We start from the raw sequence: 25,374 nt of genomic DNA on the forward strand, positions 1-25,374 counted from the left end.
ATTAGGTAATGCTTATTGGTTATTTAAATGACTATTGTTGACAAATGTTGTCTACTAAATTCTGGTTTTCCCTAGCATAAAGTTATAAACTAAGATGAAAAGTGGGGAGGAGTTGGGGAAGAAAGGGAAATTCTCATGTCAGTGATAACTGTTCCCCACAAGAAACTCCAAGTAATAGGCATGAAAATGATTCACATAGTCTCAAAGTTTGCCTGTGAGAGGTCACAAAGTTAAGAGTACTTCGGATTACAAATCTGAGATAACTTGGGGAGAGAAAGTAAAGTGGAAAGCAAAGTGTGCACATACTATTCCAATGTTAGCAAACCAGTATCTAAGACAAACTGGGAGTAAATGAGAAGCAAAATCCAAGCATGTTATAGAAGTAGTCTGTGTACATATTGCAAATCTGGTTTCACAACAAAGCATAAAACTTTTGCTTTCTGCTTGATGGCATATCTGTCTAGAAAATTCCAATTTCAGCCGACTTTCTTGCCCATTTCTCTTTGCCTCTACTTGTTCTTTCTTCCTCTCTCTTTGTTTCTGTTACAGTCTGTGTTAAACCATTTTTTCACTCTCCTTTCCCCTGCTTCAACTACTTCAGTGTTCTAGCACTTCTCCCTTTTCTCCCTTCTCATTTCCTTTGAATTCTTCCCTTTTCTTCACCCATAATGTATGTCTCCACATTTTGATCCTCACATCTTTGTCCTGTGCTTTCAGTCTTTCCTCTGATATGACAAAGATTCATTTTCTCTTTGCCATTACAAAATCCTGCCTCCTTCTGTTCCCATGCCTCCCTGTATGCTCTTTGGCCTCTCAACCATTTTTATCTTCATTCCTCTTGAACAACCCCGCCCACAGCTGGCTCAGCCTTCTTCCTTTCTAGCCATTCCATCCTTGAACATACCCCAGTATCTGGGGGTGGGGCAACTCAGTTTTTGAAGTAAATTGCAGATGTTAGAGGAGTAAAAGTCAAGTAAGTTTAGACTTTGATGAGGTGAAAGAGCAGGTATCATAGAAAGGTTGTGAATGTTTCTAGAAAGATAATGTTAAACTTTTACTTTTTCAGCCTCCTTCACAGACAGTACAGGAATACAGTAAGTATCTTCAGCTAAATTTTATTTTAAAGAGAAGTAACTGTCAGTAAGTTTGCAGATGACAGCAAGTTGGGTGGGAGTGCTGATCTTCTTAAGGGGAGAAAGGCTCTTCAGAGGGATCTGGACAGTCTGGATTGATGGGCTGAGGTCAATTGTATGAGATTAAACTAGGCCAAGTGCTGGATCCTGCACTTGTGTCACAACAACCCCATGCAACGCTACAGGCTTGGAGAAGAGTGGCTGGAAAGCTGGCTGGTGGAAAAGGACCTGGGGGTATTGGTTGAAAGCTAGCAGTGTGCCCAGATGGCCAAGAAGGGTGTTGTTTCATTTGGAGAAGAGGAGGCTGAGGGAATAGTAGTGGGGAGAGCTTTATTATTCTCTACTACCATCTGAAAGGAGATTGTAGTGAGGTGGATGTCAGTCTCTTTTTCCACGTAGCAAGAGATAGGACAAGAGGAAACAGCCTCAAGTTGCACCAGGGGAGTTTTGGGTTGGGTATTAGGAAAAATTTCTTCACTGAAAGGTTTGTCAAGCATTGGAACAGGCTGCCCAGGAAAGGGTTTAATTCACCATCCCTGGAGGTATTTAAAAGACGTGTAGATGTGGTGCTTAGGGACAGGGTTTAGTGGTGGACTGGGCAGTGCTAGGTTAACGGTTGGAACTGATGATCTTAAAGGTCTTTTCCAATCTAAATGATTCTATGACTCTAATAGATATGTTTGCTTATTTAATAAATCAGAATTTGAAAGTTGAATGTTTTTGAAACCTGGTGTGTCTTAATCATTAATTCCCTGAGTCTTTGATTATGTTATCAGGTGAAGATGGACAAAAAAAAAAAAGCTAGAGGAATACATGAAAGATGTACTAAGGATGGTCTCCCAAGCAGTCATCTTAGCTGGCCTAGAGATATCACTCTGAGGTATGGGTTGCAAAAAAGCAGACTTGCCAGGACGAAAGCTGAAAATGCAGTTACACAGGGGCACACCACTCTACCTAAAGCAATTCATTAGTGCCCTTGGTGTTTAGGCAAGTGCTAGGAAATAGCTGTATTATCCACACAGCCTTTTATGCTCTTCCCTTCTGCACTCAGAGTCACAGAACTAGGAGAAGTAGCACACAGGATATGTGCTACTGCACAGTATTACAGATTTTATCTAATGCTGTACCTCTCAGAAAAAGATACAGGACAGCTTTTTTTTTTTCTTTTCTTTTTTCTTTTTTTTTTTTTTTTTTAAATTTCCCTATCAACAACCCTAGTAACCTACTATCCCACTGCAGTATCGCCGGGCGTAGAATCCATCTCTCTGTAGAATTATGTGTGCAGCCTCCATTAAGTTCAGTCGGCATTATCCACCTAACACAGGAGACACATTTTTTTCCTGTAGGTTTGTGAAAACAAGTAGGCTGATTCTCATTCGGATGCAAATATGAAACCAATCAAAACAGAGTGAAAAGCCTGTAGGCTGCCATTGTTGAACTGAAAAGGAGGTGAAAAGCAGCCCCTTGTTGCCAGCTGCACAGCAAAGGAAACGGTTAAAATATGGCAAGGCAGACAGTGTTGTGGTATTTCCCATTACGAAAGGTCACTGCTTTGCTAGTTCATCACCATTTTTTGGAGAGAACTGTAGAAGGTTGTGTCAGGGAAATAAAAGCATTATACAGGAGACAAGAAATACTGCAAAAGATTAGGGAGGCAAAGAAAGCACTTAGTGACTTCAGAGGAGTTGCATGAATATAACCTGGGGCAGAGTTTGGCTCTGGCTGCTTCTATCTGCGTATCACTTCACAGTATCCAGTGCACTAAGTGGTGTTCTCACTTACGTGGTTGTAAATCCAGAGTATGTCTACTGAAGACAAATGTCCTGAAACCAGTGGAGGTAATCCGGATTGACGCTGGAGTAAATGAAATCACACTCTGACCTTAAGCACTTGCTCTGTCTCAGGTAATATTTTTTTTTTAAAGTCTCCCTGCTAGTTAATCTTTTTTTACAAGACCCGGCTTCACTGATTTGGTGGATTCACAGTGGTATGCTCTGATATTATTTTATTTCTTTTGCACACTCTCTCGATTTTGAAAAAAAAAAAAGTGTGACGAAAAGAGACTCGACTATAAGGTTCAAGCAAACGGTTTATTTGCTCTGCACTTACAGGTTTAACTGTAAGGTGCAAGATAACAATTTGCTCAAACTGCACTTGCAGATTCAATACGCCACTATTGCAGGTTTTTATGGATACAATGGAGGAATGCACTATTGCAACTTAAAAGCAAGATATACACTAATAGTGTACACTATCACAACACACAAGAGTCACGGAATGCACTATTGCAGCACACAAAAGAGACGACACACAAACGCACTAGATTTACAACGCACAAGCGCACAGACCTAAAGCTGCTAAATAATCACTTACCCCTCCAGGTAAGGGCTCTCAATCCCAGGGAAGTTACCTTGGCCGGCGTCCCGATCAAGGGGACAAAAATCTCCTCGCAGACCAGCTGTGTAGCTGGAGAAATAACTCCCGATTCCCAACCCAAATCATAGGGCTTTTATCCCCTGATGTACGTGACTGTGTGGGTACTATGCCTGAGGGGGTCTTTGGGGGTGTGAAAGGGAATTTCCCCTTATCGATCGTCTGAATACACAAAGTTGTCTGAGTACGTAAAGTTGTCGGCTGAAGCAGAAACCTTCCAGTTTCCCTTTACCTTATCTCAAGCAACTGGACAATGGTTGGATTGAGACTCCGGGCATATTCTTTGTTGAGGGATTTCAAGGCTCAAATCGAGTTTGGTTCTTTGTACAATGCAGCGCTGACTCACCAGACAACTCAGGGCTGAGCGATCTACACCGCTCCCCGTGGGTCGTCTCTGCCTCAAGGCAATACAAAGCCGGGTTGCTTCCACAACCCCCCTGTGCCACCTGTGTGCTGGGCATTGCCGAGAAACTTGATTTGGATCTGTGAGCCAGATGATCCATACACAGTCAAAGCTGCTTTAGCCATTTACATAGAACTAAGGTGTCATAACAAAGAGAGAGCTAATTTTTCTTGTTTCCTTCTGTGCATTTCATCAGGGAATCATTCATCTTTTGCTGATACTGTTCACATATTTAAAACCTTTTTGACATGCAGTTGTCTTTAAAAGGCTGACCCATTTCTCATGCTTTTCTCTCAAAATGACCCCCCAGGTAACCTTCCTGGAATCCATCTCATTCCAATGGATACTGTCTCTGATCATCACAATTACATTGCTTGCTGGTCAAGCGAGATAATGAAGGAAGAAGGAAGCAGATGCAGCACCACAAGAACCTTATGCAGATATCAATAGTGCTCAGACATCGGAGCAGACAAAAGGTAAAACAAAATGTAACCTTTTACTCAAATATAACTTTCGAAAGTAAGTCTCAGATCACTTAGATTCTGACACTCTGAACAAAAATTATTGACCTATTTGCCAAAGATGGTGCCAAGCTAGAGCAACAGCATCTCTTATTTTGGCAGGGAGTAGTAACAGGTAGATCCATCAAGTCACTCCAGAAAACAAGTCAGTGGCAAGGATATCTCCACACCTGCTATTTCCATTACTAATGCTCTCAAGATGGTTTCACCAGATTTCAGTGCTGCCACAGCTGCTGCTTCATATGCTGAATGTTTTACCTCTTTGGCAGCAAGAATCCAGATGATGCTACTTATGCAATTTATATTGCTTGTGATATACAATAACTGACAAGCCTTCTTTCCTCCCCATTACTTTTGTTGCTCTGAAGGACTACTCCAAATCTGAAGGACCTGTTTCATGTTTATTCTTATTAACCTGAATTGCAGCTGCTTCTAGCCAGGTCAGTCAGAATCCTGTTGTATTAAATGTCTCACATAAAAAATTTGATCCCTTTCAGAGATTACACATCATCCTTGGGTTTTGAGTCCTTGTTAAATGTAACTCTCATTCTCACAAACAGATTCTTTCAACTTTGTCTGGGTGTCAGTCGTCAACTTCACCACTGTTTAGCTGCATTCACTGAATTGCCTTCAGTGAAAAAGCTTCTATATTACACACCCTTTGGAAGAACAGACTTTCTTTTCCTCTCTGTTTATAAAGCACCATGCATATGTGGTGTTTAAGGTTATATCAATTACCATTGTGAAACACAATTATATGCTGCCATATAATTAGCTGATGGATACAGATCGTTACCCTACTATTGACATCATAGCTCCTCTCCACTTCTCTGCTTTGCAAACACACAGGTGGAAAACGAGATAAAGTGGTTTTGTGTGACCTGAATCCCACAGGTGTAAATATTTTTGCTTTGTTATATGTTTTTCTGCACCATATGAATATGTATTTTCTTCACAAACACAGTGTTTCTAATTCCCTTTTGTTACATCTCAGTAAATTTGGAGTCCCGTCCATTAAATCCAATGAAGTTAATCCTGAATCACCAGGAGAGTCCATCCTAAGTCTCCTTTTACTAGTACCCTTAATTACTTATCCTTTAAGAGCAATTTCATTCTTCTCTCTGGGTACAAAATTCATTTACTGACAACTAGAATCACTTTAGGACTATAGGGAAAGCAGGTAGTTTCAAGGTGAGACACAGTCCTTCCCAAACACTAGCTAGGTTCCTTAAGTGTCTGGGAAATATTTTCATTTCTGAATTAACAAACCGGAAGCAGACCATTTCAGTAGCTGATGCACGAAAAAGTATGTATATACTGGAGAGGTTTAAGGAAAGAGACCATTCCAAACAACTATCTCTTCATTTTTTTTAGTGGCTAAAGAAAACACACTGGGTATTGTCTGTCTGAGGCATGTAAAAAAATAAAGCTAAAATTCAAAAGTTTTTTTACATAAAGATTTCCAACCTAAAATTATACCACATTTGTTGACTTTCAACTAGGTATTTTTTATCAAAAAAAGTTAGATGATAGGACTGGTAACACCACATATTCATGAAGTCAAATTCTTGTTTATGATACAATTTGACTGGAAAAGTTGGCCTGCAAACACAGACTCTGCCACAGAGAGCACAAAAACTGAAGTGCTGAGATACAAAGCACCATTGGGAATCTCAGCAATATTAGAATAAACAAGAATATAAAGTCCTATGCTATGTATTTCATTAAAAAAAACATTTGTATTACATCTGCTTGACCCTTGCAATATGAATCTTATCTATGCAAATGAAAATGGTTTCCCTTGTGTTCATTATATCAATGTTCGGTATTCTTTCTTGGTACTTTTTATGTGTTAAATATTAAAACTCACATACTGAAGGCCTGAAAATTAAATCAGATAAAATTTTAAATGTTTTTATGTTTCTCCCATCCACACCATTAGAGCAATGTATGAAATGTCCTTGAGCTAACTTACCTTCTACAGAGTTAAGCTGTATTTTATATAGTCTTAGAAAACTTCTGATTAGTACAGTCACTGGCAGCAAGACAGGTATTTTCTTATAATCTATTTTCAAGAAAATCTACATCAAGACTATTTCACTATGTAGCAGCTGACATAAACTGCAAACAGGCATCCTACTTTTATAGTAATTATACTCCTGGAGCAGAGGTGCATCTGCAAAAACAAATTTATTGAAAAATATATCAATTTTTAATTTTTTTTCTCTGTGGTCTGTGAAGCCTATTTCCTTATTATTCAGATTGCCTAACACACTACCTCAGTATCTGATCCAAATCTGTGCACACCTTCAAAGCAGAATTTAATCTTGCTGTAATTTCAATGCGATAAACAGGGAATATAAATATTTTTTTTATCAATCAGATTACTCAATGCAACTTCTAAAGTTCAGTTGAACGAAGAGTCTTATTTTACTATTATATATAAAATATTTTTCAAGTTTTCCAAGATTTTATTTATCACTGAGTGGGAGTGGGAAATGAGGCTCACTAAATAGGATGATGAAATTGTAATTTGTTAACTGAAACTTAAAAAGTCTGGATACTACACAAGATAATTATAGGTAAATAGGAAATTTAATTTGAAACTGTATTCATTCTCTGTGTAAGCAGTTAGATAGTTAAGATGAAGCTTGTTCAGCATGATGCAGGTTTAGGTTATGGCTGTGTTCTGGGTTTATGTGATGGGGTTTTGGTAGCAGGGGAAAAGGTACAGAGATGGCCCCTGTAAGGAGCTGCAAGAAGCTTCGGGGGCTCCAGAACTGGTGGGATGGGCCAAGCCCATCAGCACCTCTGCAAATGCTCTTTTTAAGAAGGGGACAAAGGAACCTCAGCTGTGCGGGACCTGCAGTGAAGAGAGGGGGGAGGTGGGAGGACTGCTCACTTGGCCGCCCCTGACGACAGCTGCCCAAGCCAGGCTGCGGCCGCTCAGTGGGTGGGAGCTGCGGCGGCGTGGCGGGAGAGCGCCAGAGCACCCCGCGCCCAGAGCGCCCGCTGGGCTGCAGCGGAGAGAGGGCTGAGATCTGAGAGAAATGACTACGCAGACACTAGGTCAGTGAAGATGGAGAGGGAGGAGGCGTGCTGGAGCTGAGGTTCCCCCGCAGCCCGTGGTGAGATGGCAACAGCCCCCTGCAGCACGTGAGAGACACAGTGGAGCAGAGACCCACCCACAGCTGTGGAGAACCCCACACTGGAGCAAAGATGCCTGAGCCCAAACGAGTTGGTAGAGAAACTCGGGAAAAGACCTCACACTGCTGGAGACTGACTGTGGAGCAGAAGCGCACCTGCAGTCTGTGAGAAGAGACCTCACGCCAGAGTGGGTGGCTGCCCCCTAAGAATCCGTGATTCTTAGGAATCACATCGCATCTTGTTGAAAATCAGAGTTTACTATGAATTTGGGAACAAATACACAAATGGCCTTTGCAGCACATCTCTGTCAATTGGTGTCCTGTTTTTACAACTAACCTGAGGGTTATTTCAGCATGAAGAAAACTGGTTTTTATACATTCACACTACAAAGCTTTCTGATACTGGTATATGTGAGGGTCAAGTTTGTAAAATTACTTGAGCCATCTTTTTTTTTTCCCAGCGTTTATTGTAATTGCAAATGCCCACAGAAAAGAAGTCTTGCCTCATGGCTGAAGTTCACATGAACTTAGTCTTCCCCAAATCATGAACTGTACAAATACCCAAGGACCAGCCCTTCAGTGTGCAGTTGGTGGACTTCAGAGTAAATTCATGGTTATTAAAGAACTGTCCTTGGAAACGCTTCTTGCATCTTCCTTTGCAGCAGATGTAATTGATGACTGCCAAAATTTGGATGCTGGCAGGGATGAGTCACATGGTTCATAGCTCCTGTCAAATTGGCGCGGTTTAGGCCAATATGGCAACTGAACTCCACACGACCATTCTCTCACTCCTTCTCCAGTGAAATGGAGAGGAGAAATATATAATAAAAGGACTGAGGGTGGAGACAAGAACAGAGAGGGAGCACCCACCAACCATGGTCCTGGGCAAAACAGACTTGGCTTTCTGAAAGCAAAACAATTTATTAACAGTTGCTTAAAAAGGACAAAGGGAAACAAAACCAGTTACTTGAGAAGATAAAGAGAAAACAAGGCCAGAACTTAAAAACAACACCTCCCCACCCCCCTTTCCTTTTGTTCCCGGCTCTATCTCCTCCCCAGCGGTGCAGGGGGACAGGGAATGGGGGAGTGCAGGTCAGTTCATCCGTGTTGTTACTGCCGCTCCTTTCTTAAAGGAGGAGGAGTCCTTACACCATTTTCCCTTGCTCCAGTGGATCCCCTACTCATGAGGAAAATCTACAAACTTCTTCAGCGTGAGTCCCATCCGCAGGATGCAATCCTTCCCTATCAGATTGCTCCAGTGCGGGCTTTACCACAGTCTCAGATTCTTAGGGAGTTGTTGCCACTCGCTCCGGCATGGGCCGTCCCACGGACTCTAGATGCCTCTTTATCTTGTCGTACCCATGCTTCACGACTGTCGTCAAGCCCAGGCATCTCTTCCCCAACGTGGGCTTCTCCACAGGCTGCGAGTGGGTCTCTGCTCTGCCAAGACTGTCCTGGCTGCAGGGGGGCCACCTGCAGTCTCGCCACTGATTGCAGGAGAAACTCAGCTCTGACACACCTCCTCCCGCTCCATCTTCACTGACCTGGTGTCAGTGTGGCCGTTTCTCTCAGGTCTTAGTCCTCTGTGGGTGAACTTAGCCCAGAGAGCGCCCCGGGAGCAGGGTGCTCCCCAAGTGGCTCCGTCGCTGCCATCTTGAGCAGGTGGTGCCGGCCCGGTACAGGCAGCCGCCCGGCTGGGTTCCAAGGAGCTAGGGCAGTGCCCTCCTCCCCTCTCCTCGCTCCTGGGCAAAAGCACCTTTCAGGTTCCTTTGTCCCAACTTAAAAAGGGCAATTCGCAGAGGCACGGATTGGCTCAACCCTGAGGGGAGATGGCAGTTGGATCTGGTGGAGCAAATTCCCTCTCCTGCCACCAGAACACCCCCACCCCCATCAAACCATCACACAAATGTAGATAGCTACTTGTTCCGAGGATCTGCAAGCTAGTGCAGACATAAAACAAAAGAAAAGAAAAAATAGAACAGTGTCAATCAGATTTTACTTGCTTCCACTAAGAACTGTGCTAGGTAGGACCTGAAAATATTAATTTTCCTCTAGTGATTCATTTTAAAAAGTGCTACTGGATTTTACGTTGTTCCCTCTCCAGGCATATGAACCCGTACATATTGAAACAATTAACATAACCTGACGTGAGTTTGTTTTTCCCATCTCAGCATAGACTTGAGTCTTTGCTCAGATCACTTAATAAAAGATAACAAACATGTATTCAGTATTATTGGAGAAGAGGACTGCATCCTAAGGTTCTCGATAATGACAGGTCTATCAACAAAGGGAAGAAAAAATAAGATACAGCTCTAGAAGAGAAAAAAATTATAAGAAGCAATCCAACCAAGCAAAGAACAAGCTTAAAAGATATTAAGTTATGTAAAATACATGATGGATCCTTACTTTTAATTCTTCAAAAAAAAAGAAGACTACAATAAGTTATGTATCCCACTCAAATTTAGACTGTTAAAAGCACAAACATAATGAGCTCTAAAAAGCACTGCAATTATTCAAGCTTCTAAAGCAGCCAAGACATTTCCGTTTCCAGAGAGATTATTGGCGTGAATAGCACAAAAGAATGAAGGAGACTTGAGGGGAGAAGAAGTGAACGAATGAATAGGGAAAACATCTGTGGGAAAAGCATCTGTGGAAAAACATTTTACATCTATTTGGATATTGTTTGAAGTAGAGTTCAAAGGACTGTGTGCAGGTAAGAAGGGGTAGATGACAGCAAGGGAGAGATTTATAAATAAAAACTTGTGATAGATACTACAGTGGCAAAATCAAATACACGTACAAAATGAGAGAACTCAACAGTCTTTGCAGCCCTAGTTATTTCTCTTGAGGATATGCATTATGACGCAGGCTTTTAATGCATAATCACACACTGTATTTTTTCTGCACAGGACCCCTACCCCATTGAGTGAACAGAATGGATGGTGATCAATTAAAAAAGAACAGCTATTCAATGTTTTGTTTTACCCTTATTGTTCATTTTGTGGACTTAAGCCTTATCTACTGCACACTATTCAGAGGCTGCAATGAAGACAGAATTATTAATTTCCTCATGGGCTTTTCTCTGGCACTCAGCACTCTGGTGCTCCGCAAGCATTAATTTATCTTCACAAAGTGCAGTGTGATGTGAGGGGTTACTGTTATCCCCACGTTACAGATAGCAAGCTGAACCAGCGAGACAGTGGGAGCAAAAGTACCTACTTGTTTACAGTGTGCATTAGCAACTGATTTCTCAAAGTACATAAAGTAGCATTTAGCATGTTCAAGACAATATTCTCATTGACTTCAGTTGTGTCTAAGAATGGCCAGAACAACTCAGACCAACAGAAAAGGGAAAACAATGATTAACTACTTCTACTATAACACCAAACTGGACCTCTGCAGCAGAGACAAAATCCAAATATCTGTTTCATTCACATCCCAACTTTGGCAGTAAAAAGATGGATCATATGAAAAGCACCCCAAATTCACATCCCAGCAGATCCAGATAATGCTCTGAATAAAGCACAGACTCCCATGGAAGATGCGTTAAGTGGCCATTGAATCAAAGTGACTATGCATATGCAAGAGAATTTGTAACTGAAGTTATAAAGTAATATGTCATTCTGTGACTTTATAATGCTTGATTTTGCAACTACAGCAATACTTTGTAAAGTAGGGCATGTGGCTGTTTCTATGTTCTTTCCTGCACTTTTAAAATTAAAAAGGAAACAAACAGAACTTCTTTTACCTGATGCTATCGCATTGTCCTTTGGCTGATCTTGGAGGTTTGCATGGTCTTTGGCCACTTCCAATCATGGTAGGTGTACTACCAGCAGTAGGATACTGAAGTCAGCATTAGGGGAATGAATCAGACTTACCTTGTCTCAGATTGAACATCTGCCCATCTTACTGACTTAGCCCTCCCAATAACAATGAAGTGACCCTATACCTTCATAACTTTATTGAATTGTCTTTGTATTGAATCATTTTTTCCTTGTGTTGGGCCTAACAAGACAGTCTTGAAGACCATACAAGAGGCAGACTTCAGCTCTGTGATCAGCCTTAGCTCAGATTTCCTTAGAGATGTCAGCCTTCACTACAAAGTCTTGCTTCATCCCATTAGCCTTGAACTGAAAAATGATCCTTTTTGCTGTGATTAGCAGATGTTCTGAAGGGTTGGACTAAACTCAGTAAGAACAGAATCTTCTCAGACTTAGCAGCTTAAATTTTCATGTTTATTTGCAGGCTGTTAACCAATTTATAAACCAGAGTCCTGGCTTATAAAAATTAACAGTCATATCAAATTCCGTGTCAAATTAGACTAATCAACAGGGAAAATTTAATTTAAATTATTAAAGTATAATGAAAAATTAGAGCTGAAAATATATTTTTATGAGAAAATCGGACAGATCTAACAGTAGATAGTGCTCCCCATTTTGATTGTAATACACTTTCAAGAATAAAAAGAGATAAAAACATTGCAGGCATTAATCAAATCTGTGATACAATAAGCATAAGTGAGGTTATAGTTCTGGACAATTTCCAAAAGATATTGTTCAAATGTTGTCTATCCCATAAGACGTTGTTCTAAATCAAGAAAGTATTTTAGTATAACCTGGCGTCACATCGCACCTGGGAAAAGGGAGGGGGAGGGGGTGTGACTCAGATTTGCAAATCCCCTCGGTGTGGACAAAGGTGAGATAACACTCAAGGTTCAAAACAAACATCGACTTTAACAGGGAACTTCTATACAACAAATACTTGGAATACGTGGGCCCTCTCCAAGTTATATTGGCTCTCTCTCAATTATATCTACCCAAGTGATGCAGCTTTACAGAAAATCAAGGTAACCCTTCTGTTACTTAACAATTTTAAGTGAAAAAGGTGAGAGAGAGAGAAAAGAGATAGAGGAAGGAAGGAAGGGAAGGAAGGAAGGAAGGAAGGAAGGAAGGAAGGAAGGAAGGAAGGAAGGAAGGAAGGAAGGAAGGAAGGAAGGAAGGAAGGAAGGAAGGAAGGAAGGAAGGAAGGAAGGAAGGAAGGAAGGAAGGAAGGAAGGAAGGAAGGAAGGAAGGAAGAGGAAGAGAGAGGAGAAGAGAGAAGGACAGAGAGAAAGAAAGAGAAAGAAGGAAAGATGGAAAGAAGGAAAGAAAAAGAAAAAGAGAAAAAAGAAAAAGAAAAAGAAAAAGAAAAAGAAAAAGAAAAAGAAAAAGAAAAAGAAAAAGAAAAAGAAAAAGAAAAAGAAAAAGAAAAAGAAAAAGAAAAAGAAAAAGAAAAAGAAAAAGAAAAAGAAAAATCACCTGCATCCTGAATCCAGTGTTGGACCTACCAATGGGGAGAGTCCCTAATTGGAGTGGGGGAAGGTTTGCCCTATTTATCGGTCCATGTTTCTGGATTTCTGGAACCTTCCCTGATCCCTGCTCAAGGAATGGTTGAGACAAGACAAGGGACACTAGGCCCTTCCTCATTACTCAACCCTGTCTCGAGTCAGTGCTCACGGTACAGACACTTGGAGCTTGTCTCTTACACCAGGATCCCAATATATTTTCTGTGAAGAAATAGAAAAAGGTCAATAATGTAGTGGCAAATTTATGTCTTCTTTGTCTTAATACCATGTTTAAAGGATAGGTTTCTCTACTCTCCCTGTGAACTAAGGAATATCAACCAGATCTGTATAAACATAATTTTAGCAGGGGCTCCTAATGACCAGGGAATATGAATATTACATTACTTCATCTTCTGGTCTCCCCCTCCCTTTCTCCAGGACACAAAAAAGAGAAGAAAACAGTAAAATGCATATTCAAAAGTGGAGTTCTATAAACAAGATCACAGAAAATGTAGTGAAAATCACAAATAAGAGTTGGCAAACTGAACTACTGAACTACTGTTAATAACTACAGAACATATCTAGTCTTAGACATATAGAATACCTAGACATATAGAATACTCTTAAGCAGCATCCTTTCCCTTCTCCTTATCTAAGGATGCAGATTATCCAAACTCTAAATTTTTAAGGAGCAGTACTTTTAAGAGTGTTATTTGGGCTCATGATTGTGTGTGAAGATAGGATAAAATAAAATCTTGCATTTACTGCACTTATAAAACATATCATGAGCCACATCTAACCTTAGTGTGCAGATGTGGAATGTGGGCATAAGATTTTTTTCGTTGTCTTCTCCTCTGCATAATTGTTTTGAGTGTGAACATTACGAAACTGCAAATATGCACAGGAAGGAACAAGATATGGTAGTAAGCAAAATTGTTTAAAAAACAAGTATGAAACTACATGTTGTTATCCAGATGCAAAAGGAGAAAAACCAGCAACCTAGTAATATCTTTGCAGGGAAGGGTTAGATATTCGCTAGATTTTTCAAAGTAATTCAGTAATGAAGTCAAATTGATAATTTTAGGCTTTATTTTTCCAATAATCATTAGTATTTGAATTCCACTGTACAAGATCATGCATCCATCTGCCTCCCATACTGCCCGTCTTCTACTCTGGATAGCAACAAAGCTGAGTATCAGTACCTTTCTAATCACATCACAAAACCATTCAACAGAGGACTGGCCAAAGTGTATGCCATTTTGAAAACATACAGGTGCAATCTAATATAAAAGGCAGAATACATTCAGCAAGCTCTGTACCCTAGACTTCAAGAAGGCGGATTTCAGCCTCTTGAAGCACCTGATGGGCAAAGTGCCGTGGGAGGTGGCCCTGGAGGGACAAGGGGCCCAGGAAAGTTGGTCCACATTCAAGGAGCACCTTCTCCAAGCTCAGTAGAGGTGCATCCCGACGAAGAACAAGTCGGGCAAAAAGACCAGGAGGCCGGCGTGGATGAGCAAGGAGCTCCTGGACCAACTGAAAATGAAGAGGTTAGCCTACAGAGGGTGGAAGCGGAGACAGATAGCCTGGGAGGAATACAGAGAAGCTGTAAGAGTGACCAGGGATCAAGTGAGGAAGGCTAAAGCCCTGAAGGAATTGAATTTGGCAAGGGATATAAAAAGCAACAAGAAATGCTTCTATAGGTATGTAGGGGACAAAAGGAAGTCCAAAGAGAATGTAGGCCCCCTCCGGAAGGATACTGGTGCTCTGGTTACCCGGGACATAGAGAAGGCTGAGGTACTCAATGAATTTTTTGCCTCAGTCTTCAATGGTAAAGCCTCTTGTCTTACCACCCAAGCTGTGGAAAGAACTAGCAGGGACTGTGAGGATGAACCACCGCCCACTGTACTTGAAGACCAGGTTCGAGAACATCTGAGGAACTTGAGGGTGCACAAGTCCATGGGACCTGATGAGATCCATCCGCGGGTCCTGAAGGAACTGGCGGATGAAGTTGCCAAGCCACTGGCTATTGTATTCGAGAAGTCGTGGCGGTCTGGCGAGGTCCCCGATGACTGGAAGAGAGGGAACATAACCCCCATTTTTAAAAAGGGGAACAAGGAGGACCCGGGCAACTACAGACCGGTCAGCCTCACCTCTGTGCCTGGCAAGGTCATGGAGCAGATTCTCCTGGGAACCATGCTAAGGCACATGGAGAGCAAGGAGGTGGTGGGTGACAGCCAACATGGCTTCACCAAAGGCAGATCGTGCCTGACCAACTTGGTGGCCTTTTACGATGGGGTGACAGCATCGGTGGACAAGGGTCGACCAATGGATGTCATCTACCTGGACTTGTGCAAAGCTTTTGACACTGTCCCGCACGACATTCTTCTCTCTAAATTAGAGAGTCATGGGTTTGATGGATGGACCACTCGGTGGATAAGGAATTGGCTCAATGGCCGCACTCAGAGAGTAGTGGTCAACGGCTCAATGTCCAAGTGGAGACCGGTCACAAGTGGCGTCCCTCAGGGGTCCGTGTTGGGCCCGGCCCTCTTCAACATCTTTGTCGGTGACGTGGACAGTGGCATGGAGTGCACCCTCAGCAAGTTCGCTGATGACACCAAGCTGTGTGGTGCCGTCGACACGCTGGAAGGGAGGGATGCCATCCAGAGGGACCTTGACAGGCTGGAGAGGTGGGCCCGTACCAACCTCATGAAGTTTAACCAGGCCAAATGCAAGGTCCTACATCTGGGTCGTGGCAATCCCAGGCATAAATACAGACTGGGTGGTGATTGGATCGAGAGCAGCCCTGAGGAGAAGGACTTGGGAGTACTGGTGGATGAGAAGCTCGATATGAGCCGGCAATGTGCTCTTGCGGCCCAGAAGGCCAACCGCGTCCTGGGCTGCATCAAGAGGAGCGTGGCCAGCAGGTCGAGGGAGGTGATTCTCCCCCTCTACTCTGCCCTCGTGAGACCTCACTTGGAGTACTGCATCCAGTTCTGGAGTCCCCAACATAAGAAGGACATGGACCAGTTGGAGAGGGTCCAGAGGAGGGCCACGAAGATGATAAGAGGGCTGGAGCACCTTTCCTATGAGGACAGGCTGAAAGAGTTGGGGCTGTTCAGCCTGGAGAAGAGGAGGCTCCGGGGTGACCTTATAGCGGTCTTCCAGTACCTCAAGGGGGCCTACAGGAAAGATGGGGAGAGGCTGTTCAGGAGGGCCAGTTATGATAGGACAAGGGGTAATGGTTTTAAAATAGAGGGAGGTAGGTTCAGGTTGGATATTAGGAAAAAATTTTTTACTATGAGAGTGGTAGAACACTGGAACAGGTTGCCCAGAGAGGTGGTGGATGCTCCATCCCTGGAGACGTTCAAGGCCAGGTTGGACAAGGCCCTGAGCAACCTGATCTAGTTGGAGATATCCCTGTTCCTTGCAGGGGGGTTGGACTAGATGACCTTTGAAGGTCCCTTCCAGCCCTAACCATTCTATGATTCTATGATTTATAGCAGCTTTTCTTTGGATTAGGTGTTTTCAGGTGAACGCATCCTTACTTGTGGCTTTCACTGGCTTCCTTGTACATATGAGTGAGATAAGAAGAGTTTAAAAGCTTTTTAATCTCACAAATACATTGCAATGATGAGAAAGCAATGTCATAGTCAGCTCAGATGTAATCAGAAGAGATTTTTGAAGGTGAAACTGACAGTGAGAAAGTAGAGGTTAAGTGCAGGGCTCAGCTCTGCTGGCACTGGTGAACACCCAAGAATAGGAGACTCATTTTTATCAGGAAACTTCAATGTGACGTCAAAAGTAATGGAGTAACTAATTCACTTAAAACTCTCTTCATTCTAAATGTAGAGATCATTGATCTCCAAATCTTCCACAGACAAATCCTCACTCAAAATCCAGTCTCAAAAATAACTGCTTCCCACAGAACGAGGATGATCACCCAGAAACACTGTGTACATGATTCACTTTATTAGAGAGAATACTTAACAGAATCGTCAGGCCATCTGTCCCCTGGCATAGCAGCTGAAGATTGAAGGACATATTTTCAGCAGTTGCTCGAGAAGTGCCCTGAGAAATACTTAACCTCTGCTGGTGAAAACCTAAGACTTTCTCACAGCTCTCCTGTTTTTCCAGGTCTCTGCTGATCTCTTCATATTCTGTGATACTTGGAGAGACAAAGAGTAACTTAGACTAGCTGAGAAGATGAACTAATATGCGCTTCTTTATGAGTTCAGACTCCACTTTGTGCACAGCAGATCATGTCAAATACATTCCACCATTTTTTTTCAGGGTTTTTTTTTGAGATAATCTCCTGTTGAAGCAAAAGTAAGACTGATATAGGATGTCACCAGACAAGGAAGAGCCTCAGGTTGACTTCCTGTCTTCAGTTTTGCTTTAAATGGACAGGATCAATGAAAAATACCTAGCTTCTTTCTAAGACAATGGGTGAAATAGACAGTTTTTCCTTGTTGATGAAATAGCCTCCACCTAAAAACAAGAGTGTGTGAAGGCTTGGTAAGTCTTCTGTTTATCTATTACTACACAAGACCTGTGATATGAATTTTAATTAAATTCATTCGGCTCATTCTTTGGTGAACAAAACCTCATGTGCACATTTGCCGGTGTACTGGCCATGCTTTTCAAATTAGGGTAGAGGTTGTCCACCTTATTTTTCTCAAAATATGGAAGTTTTATGAATCATATGCTAGAGGAAAAGCCATAGACACTAATGGTGGATGGTCCTCCCCGTGTTTCTGTGATTTGAAGAATAATCAGTTCGGCAATTTGTATCATGGTGACATCTGTGAACCAAATCAAGACTTAGTTGCAGCACAGTATGTGATTCACTGTTAATCTGACTAAAGATAAACAATATACTTGCTATTTTTTTACATCCTACTTATTATATTCCATATTGAAACAATGATGATATACTTTGAGAAGAGACATTATATAATGCAGTTACCGCATGTTTCTCTGACGGCTAAAACCACTAAGGAGGCAGATTCAACTCCATGAAATATTGGTTTCACTGAATACAACTCCCTTTTCACCTCTCATATATCCCTAGAGATGCCATTTGAGGAATGGTGCAGGCTTTCACAGCAGTTTGAATGTATCAGAAAAAGACTTTAGGGTTTTTATCACGAACAAACTTTCTTGGGATGTTTGGTATCTAAACCGCTTCACTCCATAGTATGGCATCCAATCATTTGAGTTGAAGAAGATAATGAACTAATTAACTAACTCAAGGTACAGATCCTGCCTACAAGAGGCAGGCCATTTCCTCCTGGCTGCGGAAGATGCAACAGTGTCCTTGGTGCCGCAACCCAGGCTGGTGAGCAACAACTGGTGACCCCAACGTGATACATCCGCGAGACCCTGAGAAGCCCCGACTCCCTTGCCGGAGCTGAGAGCCCGAGCCAAGAGCCCGAGCCGAAAGAGCCAGAGCCAGAGCCAGAGCCGGAGCCGGGAGCCTGAGCGAGAGTCCTTCGGTGAAGAAGGTAAAGCCGCAAGCCCCGACGTGGTATTCGCGGGAGGGAAGCGTGCTGGAGTTGGATGAATGGACCAGGTCTCTGCTCACCTTAAAGCCTTCTTGAAAAAACCTTTGAAAACAAAAATCGTAAAAAAAAAGGGGGAATTATGGCATCCAATCATTTGAGTTGAAGAAGATAATGAACTAATTAACTAACTCAAGGTACAGATCCTGCCTACAAGAGGCAGGCCATGTCCTCCTGGCTGCGGAAGATACAACAGCGTCCTTGGTGCCGCAGCCCAGGCTGGTGAGCAACACCATAGTTACGTAGTTATCAAGTCATCATCATTTTCTTCTGATTTCTGACCATAACCATTTCATAACAATGCAATCATCTGTTTCTGTCATGGGTTTAGAAATGTTAGTTCAGTAGCATAGGTCTTCAAGAAACTTTCTGAGTTATCAAGAAGTTGTATCAAACACATCTTATAATCCTATATAGCTGTATCTACTTTCATGTTGAACTCACGGATTTCTGTCTTCTACTACATCATTAATTTTTACAATCTTTTTTTCTATCAGCTATCCTAAATGTATTTCAGACTAATTATAATTCTTTGTTCCTATATCATTATTATAATTTAGTTTACATAATTTTCTCCATGCCTGATACTCCCTTGACACATTAAATTAAAGGAAGTATTTTCCCTTCAGTCCTAGCAAAGTTAAATAAGCTAATTTTGCCTCCTTTCTTTGGGTAAACATGCCCTTCCCTCTGACATCTCACTCATTCTGTAAATTTTCTCCAGTTTGAATTCATCTTGCTTAGCATGAACAGAATTTTACGCAGTATTTCAGCAGTGTTTCACCACATTAGATGTAATACTTTTCCTCTCTAGTAGCAGCATCATGCCTGATAATTTTGCTGTATTGCATCTGCCTTTTTTACAACATTCTGGTAGTGGTCAGTCTATCACCCTGTGCCTAACTAGTGCTCGAGGTTTTGCTCCCTCATTTTTCCAGAGGACAATCCCTTGACTTCAGGCAATTCCTTCCATTGTTATGCTTAAATCAAATTGGATTAGTATGAAAGTCATTATCAATGCTTTTTTATTTGCTGAAGTAAACAAAAAAAAAAGGTGATTGGCTAGTTTCCTTTATCTAGAAAACCAGCTCTCAAATAAATTGTATATATTTAGTTTATTCTATGTACTTTATGTAAACAATCTTGCATTTTATTCATTTTCATTTCCCCTTCCATTTTAACACAAAATACTGCAAAAAAAAAAAAATTAAAACTTAAGAACAAAGTAATGAGCATTTAATTTCCAAGTTTTTTCAATCCTGCTTTTAAAAATAAATATTGAACTCACTGTTTCCCAGTCATATAACAACTTTACTTTTGAATGTTTCCTTCCCAATAGACGCATAATTTAATCTCTTAGTTGTTTCAGAAATGTACAGTAGAGATTCATTTTATGTATCCCAACTAGAGCAAGCTGAACAGCTTTAATTTTGTTTTGATTTTGAAAGGAGTAATTTCCATGCAGTCATTCTTCTTTGCTATTAAAAATAAGATATTGTTTTGATTAACATTGTCTTTTTACCAATATTGAGACAAATATGTAGCTAATTGAGAATCATACTTACATTCTCTTTTATCTAAACAGTATCATTATTATGGCATTTATATCTTTCTTCAGACTAATCTTATTTATATGCTGTTGGAAAGCATCAGTAGTTGCCTATTCAGTATGTTAGGTTTTTTATGCTTTTCTTATATATTGGATTGCTATTCTTGGCACTTTGCACTGATGCTTAAAAGGTGCTACAATATTTAGCAGCGTGACACCTAAGTCCCTTTGCGCATTCAGTTCTTATCCATTAAAATCACATATTGCTTGACTGCATGAACTCTGCCCACTAAAATCAATTAAGCTGATCTTCTAATCACTTTCCTACCACTACAGAACTAATATAGACTTATAGGGCAAAATCATCAACTGATTTCAGTGGAGGTCTAGCTGTCTGTAGTAGCTGAAAGTCAGCATATAACTCCCAAGTAAAATTATTAACAGACTTCAATGAACAATTTCTTCTCATAGAAGCTTTATAGGAAGTTTCTGTCTGACCAATATATAAAGAATAAAATGATAAAATACACAGAGAATAGGTTAGTCAAAACCCCATGACAGTTAGCTTTGCAGAGTATCTCTCACTCTGAACTCCATTCCTCAAAGGTTTCTTCATGGCATCCAGTATCTTTACTCCATGCTGTAACAGCATCTAGCACAAATTCAGTGTAGTTTCACAGCTCTGTCATACTACAAGTAATTAGACTAAAATACACACTAAACTATACTCTCTAGTAAGATGCACTGAGTACAGCTTTCCCTGTTGACTCAGGTCTGCTGGCAAAGGTTAGCAGGACTAAGGATGCTGTTTTCCAGTTGTTCATTTAACCACGTTGACACCCTAAAGGAATGCAGTAGTGCTGCTACCAGTAAGTACCCTGAATCCTCATGACTCTTTCCCTCTGCAACTTTCCAGTGCATCCATCCGTGTTCATCCAGAGTCTGGGCAAGTTATAATTAACACTTTAATGTTTTTCAAAAGTTTATCATGGTTTTGAACAGAAAGCATTTATCTTCTTATTTTAAGATAAAACTCATCACAGTTTTCCACCACTCCTCTTCCTTACTAACCTTTGCGTACCAAGTTGTTCCTTTTTTATGTGACTTCAAGTGCCTTGCTAATCTGCGCTCTTCTCTGCACTATATCAACATGCCATTTCTAATAGAAAATGCTGAAAATCTTGTCAATCTTAAACATTCTACCTCTCTGCAGTACAACATAATACTCTGTCTCTCAACAGTAGTTGAGATAATACACCAAATCACTCCAAATTAACCTGTGTTGCACCAGTACTTTATCATGGAACTGATGTGACACAAGTGGTCATAAACACACACTGATGTACAACTAGAACAAAATATTGGGGAATCATACTTAACACTTAAAGCAGTGATGTAGATGTATCTTACTTTTTTGATTTTTGTTTTGGCTTTTTTTGTGGGATTATTAGAACACTACTTTTTTTGTAAAGAATTGTCTCAGTACTGTGCAACTTGTACCGGATTTTATTTGATTTCATCTCACAATCATATTTTAGTCTTAACTGTTTCTTCTATCTCCTTGCCTTCAAAAGTCTAATTTTGATTCTTACTCATAAAAGAAGAAACTTAACAGCAAGCAAGACAAAAGGAGGCCTATTCCAAGCCTCACTATTATACTCTATAAAAGATGTTGTGGAGAAAGGCTGAAGTTCATCATCTTACTGGCTGTTTTCACCAAGATCTACATGGGTTTTGATTTTGACCAGAAATTCCATTTTGAGTGTAAGAAATTATTAATTTTGCAATTAATATTTTGTTACAACAGATTTATGAAATCAAATACTTGAGCAAAACTTTAATATCAATAAATTAAACATCAGAATAAAACATGTCATCATAGATTTCTAAACCAGATGTTCTTTTCTAAGAATCTTTAAAGAACAGGAGGATCACATTAACTCATTCAGTCATTCATGCTATGGCACAGCTCTATATTTCTTTCCAGAAGGATAGTTTATGGTTTGAGAAACCTTTTCCTTCACAGAATGAACAAGGACACAAGAAGTCTAATATATCTCTTGCTGAAAAATAGCATTCCTACTAACGAGATAAGTGGTGTCATCTTTGAAAACAGCTCCATATTTCTCCAGTGAAAAAATATTTAGTCCTTCAGAAGGAAGGAAGGAAGGAGCAGGTTTGCTGACAGGCTTTATCCTTCCTATCATCAGTTTTTGCTACCCTTCTCTCTGCTGAGTTCCCAGCTGTTGTGAACGTCTGTAACTGATGCCAAGAGAGAGTAAGGCATGAGCTGTTCCAAAGTCAACAGGATATCCTCAAGCACTAGAAAAGGGGAAAGGTAAATGTAATAAGCATGTTGTTCTGTACTTCCCATGACAACCATGTGTTGCTGCACAGATAAGCCAAGAGACTTGGAAAGGCTGATAAAGATTGATTGTAGTAGAGGAGCATTCCAAAGTCAGCTTGGAAAGATTACAAGTCAAAGTTAATTCATGCATAACAAAAAACCATGCCGGATAGATGGATCTTTAAAAATAAAGTAATTCCCAAAATCTTAACTCAATTCTGATATTATTTTTTTTTGTATGAACTTATTTGGTTTAATATTTATTGCCATGATTCTTTTCTGTAAAGCCTTTAAAGAGGACGTTTTAGGAATAAGTATGTCCAGACAAAAAGGGCACATGCATAATCAGCACAAAAAGAAATAAATTTAAAAAAAAAGTAGTTCACCTATTATGCATTAGCCTTATGAGAGTGATGTGACTGTGGGTTTGTTGAAAAATAAAACATGATATAAAATATTAATAAGTGTAACTGTGCAATTGGTAAAATTTCTGGCAAGTTACTGAAATTATGCATTTATCATGAGACAGATTTTTAGCGCTTTGGTATTTCATCTGTCCTTCTTGCTCATATTATTTTCTGATAATTTTTCTGTCGTGGCCTAACCCACAACATGAATATAGCCAATTATGGTCTTATCTTGTTTACATTTATTCCTTTTCCTTGTTGAAGATCAAACTGATTGAGTAGAATCAAATAAAAAACATACTCCTGAGAATACACCTGCTGCTACTCTAGTGATATCTTAATAAGAATCCAAGACTATTTCTATGTTCTCATAGAAATAAAGACCATGTATTTTATGATATTTCCCTTGATTTCTTTCATGTGTATTTGAGCTGCAGAGTATTATTCATGCCTGCTTGGGGCCCACCGTGAGGGATTGAATGAGGTAATGTCTCAGACATTGTGGTGAGGCAGCTTGTGGCCTGCACAGCAATAAGCCATGGTCGGTCTCTATGAGATGCAGGGGGTGTGCTGGAGGGTGCGCAGCTCTGTGTTCTGAGGGCTGGGCAGAACAACTTATTGTATATGGCCAGAGGTCATACAGGGGTCATTTGAGGAAGGGGCTCACGACTACCCTCAGGTCCCTCAGTACCACCACTCTCGATAGTCACCTGCAAAAAAGATGGAGAGTTACATAAGAGGGGAGTGACTGGTGGATTGAAGGGAGGGGACTAGGCTAAAACACACAACTTCAAGGTGTTACACAAACAAGTGACATAACTTCAAAGAGCCATGTGCACACCCAGCACTGAAGGATTGTCCTGTCAGTCATCGTCATCACAGGATCCAAGGGTGGTGATTTCTCTCCTATCTCTCCTTTTTTCTCTTCCACTCTTTCTCTTTCTCTCTTTCTTTCTTATAAATGTTTCAATAAAATACACACTGCCCACCACTACGATTTCCAAGTTCATGTTGCTTCTGTTGTAAATAAAGCATTTAGTCGATCATTTGATGTTGTTTCACCTTGACTTAGTCCAAGGGAATTGTGAAACCTCTACGATCTCCTGGGTTACCCAGCCCAGGTTGACACCTACCAACAAAAGATAAAGTCCTAAAATGTGTATTTCCCTGCAATGTAAAGTGAGCATCTCTTTTCATATGTAAAACATATGAATGTTTTCCTGCAGTCATCATATGTCGTATGTATCTAGTCTTGAGGTCTAAAGTACAGACAATTCCTGTGGCTCTATAGCAATAGTTTCCTGCCATCCTTTCAAAGCATTTCTGGACAGCTCGATCTCATTCAATTTGTTACAAATTGTTGATACTATCAGTAAACACTTCAAATCCTGTAATCTCATTTTCTTCTTTTGCCATACCTATTCCTTTTCTTTTACGAAGATATTTCTTAGATGAAGTATCTGAACTACATGGCATGAATAGAGATGTAAAGAGGGAAAATTCAGGATATGTGTGTCTTGGGACATGCAAGGAGCAGCGAACTAAACCCATACGTGTTCATTATTTACAAGTTTGTTCATAAATGTTTGTCTGTACCTAAGAATAGTTTGGAATTTATCTGAGCTTCTTCCACCATTAGTGTGCTAGGCAATAGCTAAGAAGCAAATCAAATGCTGGAAACTGTAAGACAATATAGAAAACATAACTAAAATCTGTGCCACTGTGTAGGTATTGGCAGCACTAAATGTCATGTCCATTTTCCATTCCCTCATCTCAGATGAGATAAAGTAGAAAGATTTTTTAGAAGTTAGAAGGAATCTCTGAAGATCATCTAGTTCAATGTCCATTTCAAAGCAGGACCATCTTCAATGTTATATTAGGCTGTTCAAAGCTTTGTCCAGTTAAGTTTTACAAAGCTCCAAGGATGGAGATAGACAAATTCTCTCCCAAGCTTAACCACTCTCACTGCAACTTTTTTTCCTTATGTATAGATGGAATTTTTCCTGTTGCAACATGTAACTGCAGCCTCTGCCCTTTCACAGTGTATGTTGGAAGTTAGTCTTCTCTGTGAACCATCTTAGATACTGAAAAACTGCAATTAGATCCTTCCTTGGCCTTCACTTCTCCATTCAGTTCACTCAGTCTGTCCTCAGATGTCCTAGCTGCTTTAGTGGACTTATTCCAGTTCGCATCTTTCTCTTTTGCACTAAAGACTCCAAACTGGACACAATGATCCAGATGAAGTGCCAAGTAGAAGAGAATGATTCCATTTTCTTGCTAATGCAGCCCAATATGTGGTTAACTTTCATCAGTATAAGGTCAAACTAGTGACTTGTTTTCAATGTAATGTCCACCATGACCCTCAGGACTTTTTCTGCAGAGATACATCTACCCAGTCATTTGCACCCCTGTATTACTATAAGGGATTTCTTTTATTCCAGGAGCTGAATTCTTTCATACTTACTCTTTTTGAACCTTCAAAGGTTCCTGTCAGCCCATTCCTCCATTTTGTCATGGGCCATCTGGATAGCAGCCCTTCCCTCCAGAGAAT

Source organism: Tauraco erythrolophus, chromosome 7 (assembly GCF_009769465.1).
Source record: "Tauraco erythrolophus isolate bTauEry1 chromosome 7, bTauEry1.pri, whole genome shotgun sequence".
Lineage (NCBI taxonomy): Eukaryota > Metazoa > Chordata > Aves > Musophagiformes > Musophagidae > Tauraco > Tauraco erythrolophus.